General features: G+C 34.2%; 1 protein-coding gene across 2 annotated transcripts in view; it reads left to right on the top strand.

Moving 5' to 3' along the window:
- The window catches only part of LOC140434177 (uncharacterized), a 929,087-nt gene that overhangs the window by 404,196 nt on the left and 509,438 nt on the right, over positions 1-15,453 (top strand). The window lies entirely within an intron of this gene.

The raw sequence follows: 15,453 nt of genomic DNA on the forward strand, positions 1-15,453 counted from the left end.
AACTTTATTATGATCGAATTATATCATTTTGAACGTTTATAACAATTATGTGGGTAATATAGCGTGTTCTTCAGTATCCTCTTCCTTTGTTAACGTTTTTGATGATATGATATATATATATATATATATATATATATATATATATATATATATATATATATATATATATATACATCATAATAAAAATTATTAAAACCGTTAAAAATAGTAAGCTGGCATTTAATCAATTTACCCTAATTTAATTGCCTTAGCCCATTTTTTACTAAAGAGGCAACAACAGTAAGTTTGTCTACTACTCAATTTTTTCAGAAAATGGAAAATCTAATTTATAGATCAGACTTTCAAACCAATAATGAATACTATATATAATTATATTTAAACACAAGACAGTTTTTGGTCGGATCATATTCTTTATAGTTCTATTAATACAAAAGTTTAAAATATTATTTTAAATTAAGATCAATATCTAAAAACAAGCATTTAAAACAATAATTATTAATACTTGGTGGTGCAGGTCTAGGAGTTGGAGAAGGTGGTGTTGGTGATTCAGTGGTGGTAAAAGGTCTAGCTGTAGTTGACTGCCAAGTTGTATCTGTTGACCTCCAAGTTGTGTCTGTTGGCCGCCAAGTTGTGTCTGTTGGCCAGTAGGTGGGACGTCCGGTGGTATACCAGGGTCTATCAGTACTGCTATCAGATCGGGACGATGATCGCCAAGGGTAGTATCCGGTGGTGTACCAGGGCCTATCAGTGCTGCTATCAGATCGTGATGATGATTGCCAAGGGGTAGTGTACCAGGGCCTATCAGTGCTACTATCTGATCGAGACGATGATCGCCAAGGGTAATATCCGGTGGTATACCAGGGCCTATCAGTGCTGCTATCAGATCGTGATGATGATTGCCAAGGATAATATCCGGTAGTATACCAGGGCCTATCAGTGCTGCTATCTGATCGGGACGATGATCCCCAAGGGGTAGTGTACCAGGGCCTATCAGTGCTACTATCTGATCGAGACGATGATCTCCAAGGATAATATCCGGTGGTATACCAGGGCCTATCAGTGCTGCTATCTGATCGGGACGATGATCGCCAAGGGTAATATCCGGTGGTGTACCAGGGCCTATCAGTGCTGCTATCAGATCGTGATGATGATTGCCAAGGATAATATCCGGTAGTATACCAGGGCCTATCAGTGCTGCTATCTGATCGGGACGATGATCCCCAAGGGGTAGTGTACCAGGGCCTATCAGTGCTACTATCTGATCGAGACGATGATCTCCAAGGATAATATCCGGTGGTATACCAGGGTCTATCAGTGCTACTATCTGATCGGGACGATGATCCCCAAGGGGTAGTGTACCAGGGCCTATCAGTACTGCTATCCGATCGTGAAGATGATTGCCAAGGATAATATCCGGTAGTATACCAGGGCCTATCAGTGCTGCTATCTGATCGGGACGATGATCGCCAAGGGTAATATCCGGTGGTGTACCAGGGCCTATCAGTGCTGCTATCAGATCGTGATGATGATTGCCAAGGATAATATCCGGTAGTATACCAGGGCCTATCAGTGCTGCTATCTGATCGGGACGATGATCCCCAAGGGGTAGTGTACCAGGGCCTATCAGTGCTACTATCTGATCGAGACGATGATCTCCAAGGATAATATCCGGTGGTATACCAGGGCCTATCAGTGCTGCTATCTGATCGGGACGATGATCGCCAAGGGTAATATCCGGTGGTGTACCAGGGCCTATCAGTGCTGCTATCAGATCGTGATGATGATTGCCAAGGATAATATCCGGTAGTATACCAGGGCCTATCAGTGCTGCTATCTGATCGGGACGATGATCCCCAAGGGGTAGTGTACCAGGGCCTATCAGTGCTACTATCTGATCGAGACGATGATCTCCAAGGATAATATCCGGTGGTATACCAGGGTCTATCAGTGCTACTATCTGATCGGGACGATGATCCCCAAGGGGTAGTGTACCAGGGCCTATCAGTACTGCTATCCGATCGTGAAGATGATTGCCAAGGATAATATCCGGTAGTATACCAGGGCCTATCAGTGCTGCTATCTGATCGGGACGATGATCGCCAAGGGTAATATCCGGTGGTGTACCAGGGCCTATCAGTGCTGCTATCAGATCGTGATGATGATTGCCAAGGATAATATCCGGTAGTATACCAGGGCCTATCAGTGCTGCTATCTGATCGGGACGATGATCCCCAAGAGGTAGTGTACCAGGGCCTATCAGTGCTACTATCTGATCGAGACGATGATCTCCAAGGATAATATCCGGTGGTATACCAGGGTCTATCAGTGCTGCTATCAGATCGTGATGATGATTGCCAAGGGTAATATCCGGTGGTATACCAGGGCCTATAAGTGCTGCTATCTGATCGAGACGATGATCTCCAAGGATAATATCCGGTGGTATACCAGGGTCTATCAGTGCTGCTATCAGATCGTGATGATGATTGCCAAGGGGTAGTGTACCAGGGCCTATCAGTGCTACTATCTGATCGAGACGATGATCGCCAAGGGTAATATCCGGTGGTGTACCAGGGCCTATCAGTACTGCTATCCGATCGTGAAGATGATTGCCAAGGGTAATTTCCGGTGGTAGACCAGGATCTATCAGTGCTGCTGTCCGATCGTGAAGATGATTGCCAAGGGTAATACCCGGTGGTAGACCATGGTCGATCTGAGCTAGATTCTGGCTGGTAAGGATATTTTTCTGGTTTTAAAGGTTTTCGATGAGGAGTTTTTCGCCACCAGTTTGAATTATTTATATTTGAAGCTGCCAAAAATCCTGAAAAAAAAAACAGTCTATATTATATTGCTATTCTAGTCTCTTTTATTAATTTTGTTTTTGGGTAAACACAAGAACAATAACATTAGGGTATTAAGAAGAGTAATTATTATATTTCTAAAGGTTAGCGATCAAAATATTTTCACAATCATAAAAAATTGAATTTTCATTAGATGGTTATGATGGTAATATAAATATAACTAAAGTACAGTTTTAATGTAAGTTTATTGTAAAAATAACAACAGTATTTATTTTAATACAGAAAACTTAGTACAGAATTTCTAGTGTAATTAGTATTTTAAATTAATAATCAAAATATTCAAAAGGATTACAAAATTTTTTAAAATATTTTCGGTCTCATCAAACTACATAATATAAAATGATAATAAAACTTTAAATTAAATCTTAATATTGCAGAACTTTAAGTGTAATTGTAATTGAATTTAAAATTTTATATTGTAATTATTGAATTTTGTCCTCCCGCTGGTAACACTCGGTGTTTAATGCGGTTAATAAAAAAGGAAAACGGGAATACCTGGGTCAATTAAATAGAGGAAAAAATTATAGGGTGCTTAAAATCGTTATACAATCTAGAATAATAGTGCACTGATGAGTATACAAAACTACTTCCTAAAGAATACGGAATTAATATTAAAGAACATTAAAGGACAAAGAATTGTCCTTTTAAAGAGGGATTAGATCAATAAAACGGAAAAGTTGCATTTATTATAAATTACGATAAAAAATTATGTGTGATAAACTGGACTAATACGTTACGTATTTAAAATATAATATCTCTAGTACCTAAAAACGAAACTGTTTAACCAATAAATTCTTTCGTCCTGAAATACAGATGTCAAACAATAAAAGTCATGGATAAAAAAATTATCAACATTAGACCGAAAGTGGGATACCTGAATATTGAACATCACAAAAGTAAAAAATGCAGCTAAATAGAAATTCTCTAGTAAAACTCAAATAAAAACGAAAGATGAAATAAGATTAATACAGATTGTAAATCATTGACATATAAAATAAAAAGGGGTAGACTACCAATGGGATACGTACATAATATGGAAAAGTGAAGGGGAGGGATAATATTAAGGGTGACTTTAAAGATGAAGTCAAAAAGTCGATGAAGCAAGTAAAGCAAAAAAAATTACAAGACAATTTAAGTAGTCGAAAACTGAAAAAAAAATTGCAACTTATTTTAAATCCATTGTTTAAACTAATAGTAGAAAAATAATATTAAACAAAATATCTATTATATAGCCACATAATATTATCATAAATAATTGTACCTTGGTTGACACATATTGCAAAAAACAGTATACTGATACCGAAATTCATCTTAAACTGTATTAGAAATTATTGTTTTCACCTTTATATAGATATTAATCCTATTATATATAAAACCGTAAGATAAAGTTTTAATGATTGTACACATCATTCATTTTATTTTAATGTTTATCAATAGATTTGATCTGAATCGTAAGGTTAATTGATATTTCCGATTTTACTTAAAGTTAATAGCCCTCTTCATGTTCGTTAAGTTAATACAGACATTATTATGTCATCATTTTTATAACATTTAAATGTTTCTGCTATTCGGATACTTCTTTCATATAACCAATTACCCAGAATGCTACTACGTAATTTTCAACTATGGTCTTCAATGGAATATCTCGAAAGCATTAATAAATCTGCTTTTTGTTTCTATAAGTTGCATCAATGTATCAATATGGTGGTAAAAAGAATTTCAGCATATGTACGCTCTTCTTCTTTAAGTGCTATATCCACTAAGATGACGTAAGGTATTATATTGGCGATCATCAGGTTGTTAAAGATTCTTTTTTATAATAACCACTGTCTCAGTTTTAAGTCTCTACCACCACAATATACCTCATATCCATTACGTACCTTGTCCAACCAAATAATGCTCGGGTAACACCATAACAGTAACACCAATCTCGAAAGTTGTTACTTTTTAAAGCATGGCATCTGTTGTGATCTATGACTGTGTCAATAGAACAGCATAGTTGACAGAGCATTCTAGGTTCCTTGTATTTAGTTTAAAATATAACAGGATATTGGTTTCTTTGTGTAACCACAAAACTAGTCTAAATTTCATCTATATAAAGTTTTATATACACAAACAACCGTACACATTTCACAGTTATATGTTGAGACTTTAACGCCAAAATAGGAACAAAACTGGATCCAGCAGAAACTGCTCTTGGAAATTTTGGAAGTCAGGGACGGAACGACCGTGGCGACACTCTTTTAAACTTCTTACTAGAGAAAAACCTATTCCTAATGAACAGTTACTACTACAAGAAACCTCACCGCAGATGGACGTGGAAAAGCCCAGATGGGAAGACGACAAACGAGATATTGATTACTTTATCACTGATAAAAGATACATATTTACAGATGTGACAGTGCTAAATAAATTTGCGAAATCAAGCGACCGTCGTATGGTGAGAGCCACCATTGTGTTAAATACCAACTATGAACGACACAATATGATCAAAAAGAAGCAAATAAACATATGGACACATCCAAACAACGAACAAAATTTTGAAGATCATATCGGTAAATTCCTTCAAGAAAAATCATTAACAAATGATATTAACATCCTAAATGACATAATAGTAGAAGCAATAACAGAAGCTCAAAAGAAATGCTGCCCAAAAAGCGTGAAGGAAGAAAAAATTAGTCTGGAAACACAGAAAAAAATGGAACAAAGAAGAATACTGAGAAGCGACGAAAACTCTAGTAACGACGATATAAATAAAATGAACAAGGAAGTATCAAAAGAAATCAGAAAAGACCTAAGAAAATACAAAGATGAGAAAATCATCAAAACTATTGAGGAAAATAAGAGTATAAAAATAATGAGACGCAAACTCACAAATGGAAATAAACAAATAGTCAAACTCAAGGATAGAAATGGCAACATCACATCAAACAGAGAACATTTGTTACAAATTGTGAAATCATTCTATGAGACATTATATAGCAACCAATCAACTCTAGATATAGTTGAATATCAGCAGAGGAAGGTTCAAAATCAGGGTTCCGAAGATATCCCAGAAATCTCCTTGGACGAAATTTACAAGGCTCTAAAAAAGATGAAGAATAACAAAGCTCCGGGGAAGGACGGTGTCGTCACGGAAGCGATAAAGATAGGAGGCTCAGTACTGATAACCAAAATTCAAAAGCTCTTTAATCTATGCCTATGGAATCAAAATATCCCAACAAAGTGGAATAATTCAATAACTGTACTCTTACACAAGAAGGGAGATATAGCAGACCTGGAAAGATACAGACCAATCAGTCTCCTTAACCATCTTTATAAATTATAAACCCGAATAATAACGAACAGATTAGAGACAAAGCTGGATTTTTACCAACCTCGAGAACAAGCCGGTTTCCAGCCTAATTACGGCACAAACGATCACCTGCAGTGCCTAAAAACCCTGATAGAAAAAACTAACGAATATAACCGTCCCTTGGCATTGATATTTGTAGACTTTAAAAAGGCGTTTGATACAGTGGAATTACCGTCCATCTTAAGAGCACTACAAGATTGCAGGGTCGACCACAGATATTGTAATATAGTTAAAAATATATATGAAAATGCCACAACAATCATAAGTCTACATTCAGCAACTAATAAAATAAAGATAAAAAGGGGAGTCAGGCAAGGTGATACCATGTCACCAAAGCTGTTCATTACCGTTCTTGAGTATGCATTTAAAAGACTAACATGGCAACAGAAAGGAATATCCATCGATGGAGCAAGATTAAACCATCTACGTTTTGCGGACGATATCGTGCTTCTGTCAGATAATCTGGGAGAGATCAAAGACATGCTCCAAGAACTGAATTACATACTACAAGAAACTGGGCTGGAGATAAATTTCGAGAAAACCAAAATGATGACCAATATGGTTCCCAGCTAAGAGATACAGATCAATAACAACAAGGTAAAATTAATCGATAAATACACATACTTGGGTCTTGAAATCAGAATAACCAGAGACAACCAAACCTGCGAGCTAAATAGACGAATCACGTTGGGATGGGCGGCATATGGAAGGATGAGAGACATTTTTAAAACAAATACCCCAATTCACCTGAAAAGGAAGGCATTTAACCAATGCATCTTACCAGTTTTGACCTACGGAGCAGAGACCCTAACATTAACGAAAGCTACTGCCGAAAAACTGAGGGTAACACAAAGGCGAATGGAGAGATCAATGCTGGGCCTGACCTTGAAAGATCGCGTGAGAAATGAGGAGATACGCCGACGAACTGGCATAGACGATATTATACTGCGAATCAATAAACAAAAGTGGAGGTGGGCTGGACATGTTGCTAGAATGGAAGACAGAAGATGGACGAAGAGATTATTGGAGTGGAGACCAAGAGCCGACAAGCGAAGTCGAGGCAGACCACCCACCCGATGGACCGACGACCTAAGGAGAATAGAAACAAACTGGATTGCAGCAGCTAGAAATAGAGAGAACTGGAGGCGTTTGGAGGAGGCCTATATCCAACAATGGATGTGAAAATGGGGCTGAATGATGATGATGATGATTCACAAGATATTGTTCTCTATAAATTTAAAATATTTGGATATTTTCTGATCGACGAAAAATGTCGTCAATGAAAAAACGGCAATAAACTGAAAGCGGTATAGTACCCGTACATAAAAGATGAAGTAAAGAGCCATTTCGAAGCTTGTAACGGTTATAATTTCCCTACCACATTGGGTATTACTTATATGGTATTAAAAGTGTGGACTGAGCTATTACTGAGCTGCAGATAGGGTAAGCAAACAAACCGAAATGTTTGCGAACGGCCACTCTTGGTTTGGTTGGAGAGTCTCGGTCGTAAGTCAAGTGAATAAAAGAGGGACTGGATGGGGTAACTACAAAAAAAAGGAACCAAAAAATACTTACATAGATTTCCTGGGCAACAAAACACAAGAAGGTTTCTAAACTATTTGAATTTGGACGCCGTTTAAAAGAATCCCCTTGCTGAATGGAAAGAAAGGCTCTTCTCTCCTAAAAAATATTACAGGGTGAAAATATAAGAAAATAATTCTACAACTCCTGGTTTAGAGAGAAACATTACATATTTATTATTACTTCACATCAATAGTTATTACAAATAATAATAACAAAATTTATCAATAAAACTTACAATGGCGCTATGTGTAACGACTTAAAACAAGCTCCAGACTATGGGGACACTTACAGGAATTTAAATTATGATTAAAATGAAAATATCCAGATTTTTCAACGGAGCTTACATTGAGGTTAACCTTTAAACTATACAATTCAAATTTATTGTTATGTACCAATTGTCAAAAAAGGATAATACTAACTCTTATATGTCGAAATGAAATATCAAACCTTCATGAAATAATAATTTAATTTTAAAATTAATTGCATTTAAAAGAAAACTAATATGACAATTAGCTAATCCATAAAACTTATAATTTAATTGATTTACAAATTTTTAGTTTGTCATGAAAGCAAATTTTTTATTAATGAAAAATGTCTATTTTTACTTGGAAAAATTTAAACAAAAATTACCTTATATCACTCTGGCTGATGTATTTCCTTTAAAAAAGTTTGCAACCACTGCAACAACACACAACTGTGTCCCACTCGGGCTGGAATTGGTCTGAAGTGACCACAGAACACAAATATTGACAATTCTTGGGAAGTTCGGGCTTCGGATTATGCTGGATGACAACAAACTGCAATATTCAAAATGCGGCTACTCAATTTCTTCTTAAAACCATGTGGACTTCTTAAATGGTTGAAAACACCGTCTTACAAATCTCTCAGATAAAGCACAGCACAAACAGTCGGTGATTAACTCAAACAAAAACTGCCAGGTTGGATTTTGAGTACAAATTCACCTTTCTAATCAAAATAATTTGCCGGCTTGAAGACTATACCCGAAAGCTATCTCTGCCAAATCTAAATCTTTTCTAACTGTTTTTCTTCCTCTCGGTTTTCTGACCTTCTATAAACCCCCGACCAGTTCTCGCTGCTAGCCAATCGGAACTTTTTCAAATGACGCTTTTAACGCAAATAATTTCTATACATTAAATATTCGATAGTTATAAGGAAATTATTTATGCTACAAGCTATAGAGGCATATCGCTTACTAACACAACATATAAACTTTTAGCAATTATCTTGCTAGAGAGAACTTAGAACTAGAACTAGAGCTAACTACCAATGCGGTTCTCGTGATGAAAAGCCAATAATAAATCAAATATTTACGATGTGAATTCAACCGAGATGTGTACCTCCAGATTCCAGAACATCAGATAGCGAATCAGATACAAGTATAATATATATACAATATGTCCCACTAAGTTGGAACCATATGTAAAACTTTTTTCAATTATTAATTTTACGAAAAAAAAATTATTCTTTATAAAAAGTTCTGCATGTTCTAAAATATAAAACACAATTATCAGATATCAAATTTTATCCATAGTATACGAGGTATGTCAAAAATATGAATTTCGCTCACGAGTAAAGTACCTTTATACATTATTACATTTAGAAAGAAGTTTTGTTATTTTTTACTAATATTTTTATTTTGAATGAACATTTTTATCTCTTGTGATTAAGAAACACATGATAACCGTATCTTTTCTATGTGTTTTTTAACAATTTTGCAATTTATACACGTAAGTAATGCAGGCGCATTTATTTTGCAAATAGAAACATACATAACTAGTATAACTAACAGAACATTATTACTGGAAATAAATAGATATTTATTTTTCCGTCATTCAACTAATGCCTCACAATATCACCTTCTTGTTGAATACATTTAATTATTCTCTCCAAATAGTTAACATCTAGAAACGGGATTACTAGAAACATTTTATTTCTAGTAACCCCTTAAGAAATAATCAAGCAAGGTTAGGTCAGTGGATCTAGCAGGCCGAAAAAGATCAAAATATCTGTGAATAACTTTTCCATGTAACATATTTTTAAGATACTTCCTAACATTCAATGTACTTTGGCATGTAGCACCATCTTGTTAGAAACGAATAATTTGACGTTCTTGTAAGGGTAGTTCGTCCATGAAATCGACAGGCAATCTATTTAAGATAGAAGTAAACAGATTTCTCAAAAACTAGGAGATCTGTTAGGAGACACAGAAAGCGATGAGACTATCATGTGGATGAGGACTCAAGATATTTTCTTGGCAGAATTTTTATAATTTTACACTGTGGTGGAGAAAATAGATGGATCGACGATGTATTATTAAAATCTGTAAAAAAAATTAAAGTCTCGTCTCTAGATTATCATGAGGATAATGGAAAGATCATGGAAAGTTTAATTTTTGAATCATGGTTTGAAAAATCTTTTTTTTCGAGATTACCTAAATATAGTGTGATTGTCATGGACAACGCGTCATATCATTTAAGATTAATGAGAGAATTCCAAATATTACTTGAAACAAATTGCAAATTCAAGAATTTTTATTAAGGAAAGATTTGTATTTTGAGGCATCATATAGTAAAAATTGTTATTTATAGTAGACAGTACCAGAAGGAATATGTTGTTGATAACTGTACTCGCAGTAATGGGCATACCGTACTTAGACTTCCTCCTTATTATTGTACATTGAACCCAATAGAGTTAATATGGACTCAACTTGAAGGAAATATAAGAACAAGAAACGTGGCTCCTAAATTTTCGTCTACTGTTCTCCAGTTAATTAGAAGAGAAGTCACAAAGATCACAGCAACCAGTGGAAAATAACTATGTTAAATATTTACCAGCATTAACCAAATTAACTATAAATTTAGAAGATACGAGTAATACTAGTGATAACAGTGGTTCTGAGTGGATTAGTAAGTACTTACTTCGAACTAGGTGTTAGTTGAAACCTTTATATTTATTGTAGATATTCTCGTTTTGCTTATATATCTTTGAAAATAGGGTACAAACACACTTCATGATAAAACAAAAACGTACGGAAGTATTTAATTTAAAATGGTCAAAGCACAGGTTAGGTTATTATTAAATACCTGCTAGATGTATAAAAGAAGATGTTCATAAAACTTTTAGACCTCTTATCCATTTTAAAATTATTGAGGTACTAAGTCTTCTCTCACACGGTGTCAAACCAAAGTTGTGGTTCTTTAATAGAACACCCTATATATAATTTAAAAAATGACTTCTCTATTTTTGCCTGATTACAGTAACTAAGTTATCAGGGATAAAATGTGCTCATAAGTTTTAAAACTTATGGGCAGTTGTGTTAATAAAACGTTTGTATACTAAAATACTTGTACATAAAAATTTGTTGAATTGTATGTGATAATTACTTTTATTAACAATTTTTTATAGGTATTATTATTTTACAATAAGTTCTGTTCAGTCGAGTCGATTAGTGTTAACACTACTAGATATATCACAGAAGTTAACAACAACGATATTTTTTATTTAAACTTTATAGAAAATGAAACTTTTTGGTAGATAAAATTAAATAAAAATAAAAACTTTTATTTAATTTAAAATGAGTTATCTACGCTACTGTTCAGTAGACTACTGGTCACTCTAACATTGTTGCCAATTAGCTAGTTTCTTACTCGCTCTTGTTCCTTTAAATTTTCCAACGAAATTACGTGCCGACTATACATCTATTTCTTTAATATATTGACATATTCGTAAATGGATGTTTATATCTGTTTGATACGTGGAAATCTGTTATCTATGACTCAACTAATTCCTTGAAATATTTTTAAAATTATTCCAAAAACATCGTTTTAACTAAAGAGTTCGCGATATCTTATCTGTTTGGTTATAAAAGATAAGTCATCTGTTTTTAGTTAATCTACATTCTTCAGGTGTCTCACTAATCTTTCTAAATTAACTTAAATACTATGAAAAAAAAAATTATTTAAAAATCCTTTATAAAAGGTATATAATTAAAACACCCAATCGGACTACATTACAGAACGTTTTCGGAATCCATATTCCATCATCACTGTGTCTAAGTGTACATGTTTTGAGCCACTAAATATTTGGGTAAAAACCCTTTAAATGTTATTAATTTCAATTTAAGTTACATTATTGGATTTTATATAATATATTTTATATATTTTTTACTCTTAAAAGAGTACAAACACCTAAGCCCAAACAAGTAATAGATATCAATCGTTTAAATGATGACACAATTAAACATCAGGTAGAAACAAGCATTCAGGCAAATCTTAAAAAACTTGAAAAGACAGAGAAGATACCAGAACTAGACAGTAATAAACACTGGGCCATTATTAAAAAGAGCGTGCTGGAGCCCGCTAAAAATATTCTGAAGAGAGAAAAACTAACGAAGCAAAAAGAATGGATGAGTGACAAAATTTTGTTACTGATGAATTCTCGAAGACTATCGAAAGGCAAAAATGAAGAACAGTATAAGCAGATTAACACAGATATTAAAAGAAAAATCCGCGATGCTAAAAAACAATGGTTACAAGACAAATGTAAGGAGATTGAAAACTTGGAAGCCAAATATGATTCGTTCTATCTTCACAAGAAAGTTAAAGAAATGATCAACAATAGAAACAGGAAGCAGACAGTACTTGGTAACAAGGGAACATAGAAGAACTGTTTGACGATCAAAGGCAGCCTCCTTGTGATAATTTTCCAGAGGAGACAGGTCCAGAAATATGCAAAGAAGAAGTAATGCAAGCGGTAAAGTCATCAAAGAATAGCAAAGCTCCAGGACCAGACGAGCTACCAGCGGATATACTAAAGTTGATAGACGAAGATCGAATCCACTTGTTAGTAGACTTATTTAACAAGATTTATGAAAACAGTATAATTCCTGAAGAATGGCTAAGATAACGTTTGTCCCTCTACCCAAGAAGGCACATGCTAAGCAGTGCAGTGATCATCGCACGATCAGTCTGATGAGCCACACATTAAAAATATTCCTCAAAATAATTCACAATAGAATTTACATTATTTGCCTTTAATATCTTGACAAAGAGGTGTTAGGATGTGAATCAAGATGTATTTGCTTGTTTCATTGATTACAACAAGGCGTTTGATAACGTCAAGCATGACCAACTTTTAGAGATCTTGGAAGCTAAAGAGTTAGACACTCGCGATATAAGAATAATATCTACTCTGTATTATAATCAGAAAGCAGTCGCACGCATCGAAAATAGAACAACAAATGAAATTCAAATTAAAAAAGGAGTTAGACAAGGATGTGTGCTGTCACCAATGCTATTTAGTCTCTATTCGGAAGAAATTATGAAGAAAGCATTGGAGGAAGAAGAGATTGGGATAAAAGTTAACGGCCAACCAATTAATAATATTAGATACGCAGATGATACAGTTTTAATGGCGGAGACAGTAGAAGACCTGCAAGCCATTTTAAACAAGGTAGTCACAGCTAGTGAAGAGAAAGGGTTAACAATGAACGTCAAGAAGACGAAATTTATGATTATTTCAAAAAAAAACAAAGATTGAATGCAAACCTGTACATTCACAATAACGAAATCGAACGGGTGCACAAATATAAATATTTGGGAACAAGCGTTAATAACAACAATGACATCACAGAAGAAATAAAAACTAGAATTGGAAAGGCTCGAGCTGCTTTTGATAATATGAAGGACATTCTGGGAAGTCATGACATTAACTTAAACCTGAAAATGAGATTGGTTAGATGCTACATCTTCTCGATACTGCTGTACGGAGTAGAGACTTGGGCTTTAAACAAGAGCAATATTGATAAACTAGAGGCCTTTGAAATGTGGATATACAGAAGAATTTTGAAAATACCTTGCACAGACAAAGTAACAAATAGTGAAGTTTTTCGAAGAATAAAAAATAAAGAACAGAAGCTGTTGATCACCATCAAGAGAAGAAAGTTGGAACGTTTTGGTCATGTGATGAGAGGAAAAAAGTACCGATTGCTTCAGTTAATTATCCAAGAAAAGATTCAGGGCAAACGAAGCGTGGGGAGACGACGTATATCTTGGCTGCGCAATTTAAGAGACTGGTTCCAGTGCGCATCTAATCAATTATTTAGAGCAACAGCTTCAAAGATACAAATAGCAATGGTGATTGCCAAACTCCGTAGCGGAGAGGGCACTTGAAGAAGGAGATATACTATGATGTTAAAATTACAATTGGAATTGATAACATGGCAACGTAAGACTCTGATGGAGGTTGCTGGTCCTGAGACAAAGACGAGGACTTGATAGCAACACCGAAAACATTCTCTGATCTAGCCCGATTGGGTATTTTAATTATACTTAAATTGTAATTGATTTTTAAAAAAATTTTGTGTGATACATGGTATACAGCAAGCTACAGGAACTTAGTTTTCTTGTGGATATTATGACAGAAGTTAAAAGTGAAATATTTAACTATTGTTCTAGAAAAAACTACAGCCACATATTCGTGGTAGATAATTTTACATGTATGTTGTGCATTAATAATAAATCATAAATATTATTAATATAAAATAGTAATTGTAATTAAATAATTACTAAATATTTATTTACAAAATTATAATACAGCTATACAAAAATATTAATGTGTGAGGTACTTGTCACTATCACTATTATTTGCTAAATTAATTACAATACTTTAAAAATGATCTATATCAAGATAGGAATTTTCAATTTTTTTATAATGGGAAGTTGCACTTTTTTCAGCTTCTAATATTAATATTTTGTACCTCACTATTAATGTCTCGTGTGTTCTACATAAAAGTGCAATAATATGCTGGCAGTCTTAAAATTGTATGACCCATACTTTCTGTATCTCGGTGCGACAAATAACGTTAGGTTTTTCTCCTTTATTATACTAGCAACATTTCCAAAAAAAATATCAAAACTTTTTACTGATACAACTGAGGACATCGAAATCTTTCAACTCACACAACACTTTAGGTTCCTTTTTAATTAACACCAAAGACAGGATGAACACTCTGGATAAAAGTGGTATTTATAAATTGAGATGTGATCATTGTAGTGTCATTTATATAGATAGAATCATTCGAAAGTTGTCATTTACTGTCCAGTGAACATAATTTCGCTACTGATTCATCTATTTTACATGACATTAGTAGGAAGAAAAACTACTTGGAGTTGGATTTATTAGAAGATTTCGAAATTACAGAAAAAAACAAATGAAAACTTTCACGATCTTAATACTCAAATTAATTTAAATTGTACTAAATCTAAACTAATTTTTAAAAAATTATTGCAGCTTCACCTCGTAGGGGACTCTGCTCGACTGTTTAGACTTTCGACAATGAGTATATGCATTAAGAGTTTTATTAATTTCATACTTTAATAATATTAACATTTTAATCATCAAAAACTTGCTAAATATCTTGTTTGCGATCAATTGGTCAGTACAGAGAACTCTTGAAAGAGAAGTATACTGGAAAAGAAATGAACGGGGAATTGGAAACGGTGGACGCCAAATAAACAGACGAAGTAGACATAAAAAGCTTAACTTAAAAGAGCCAACAATAGAGGAATTGGAAAAAGAAATAAAGAAGAGCAAAAGTGGAAAAGCTGTTTGTAAAGATGAAATTAACATGTAACT

The sequence above is a fragment of the Diabrotica undecimpunctata genome, chromosome 2 (assembly GCF_040954645.1).
Source record: "Diabrotica undecimpunctata isolate CICGRU chromosome 2, icDiaUnde3, whole genome shotgun sequence".
NCBI lineage: Eukaryota > Metazoa > Arthropoda > Insecta > Coleoptera > Chrysomelidae > Diabrotica > Diabrotica undecimpunctata.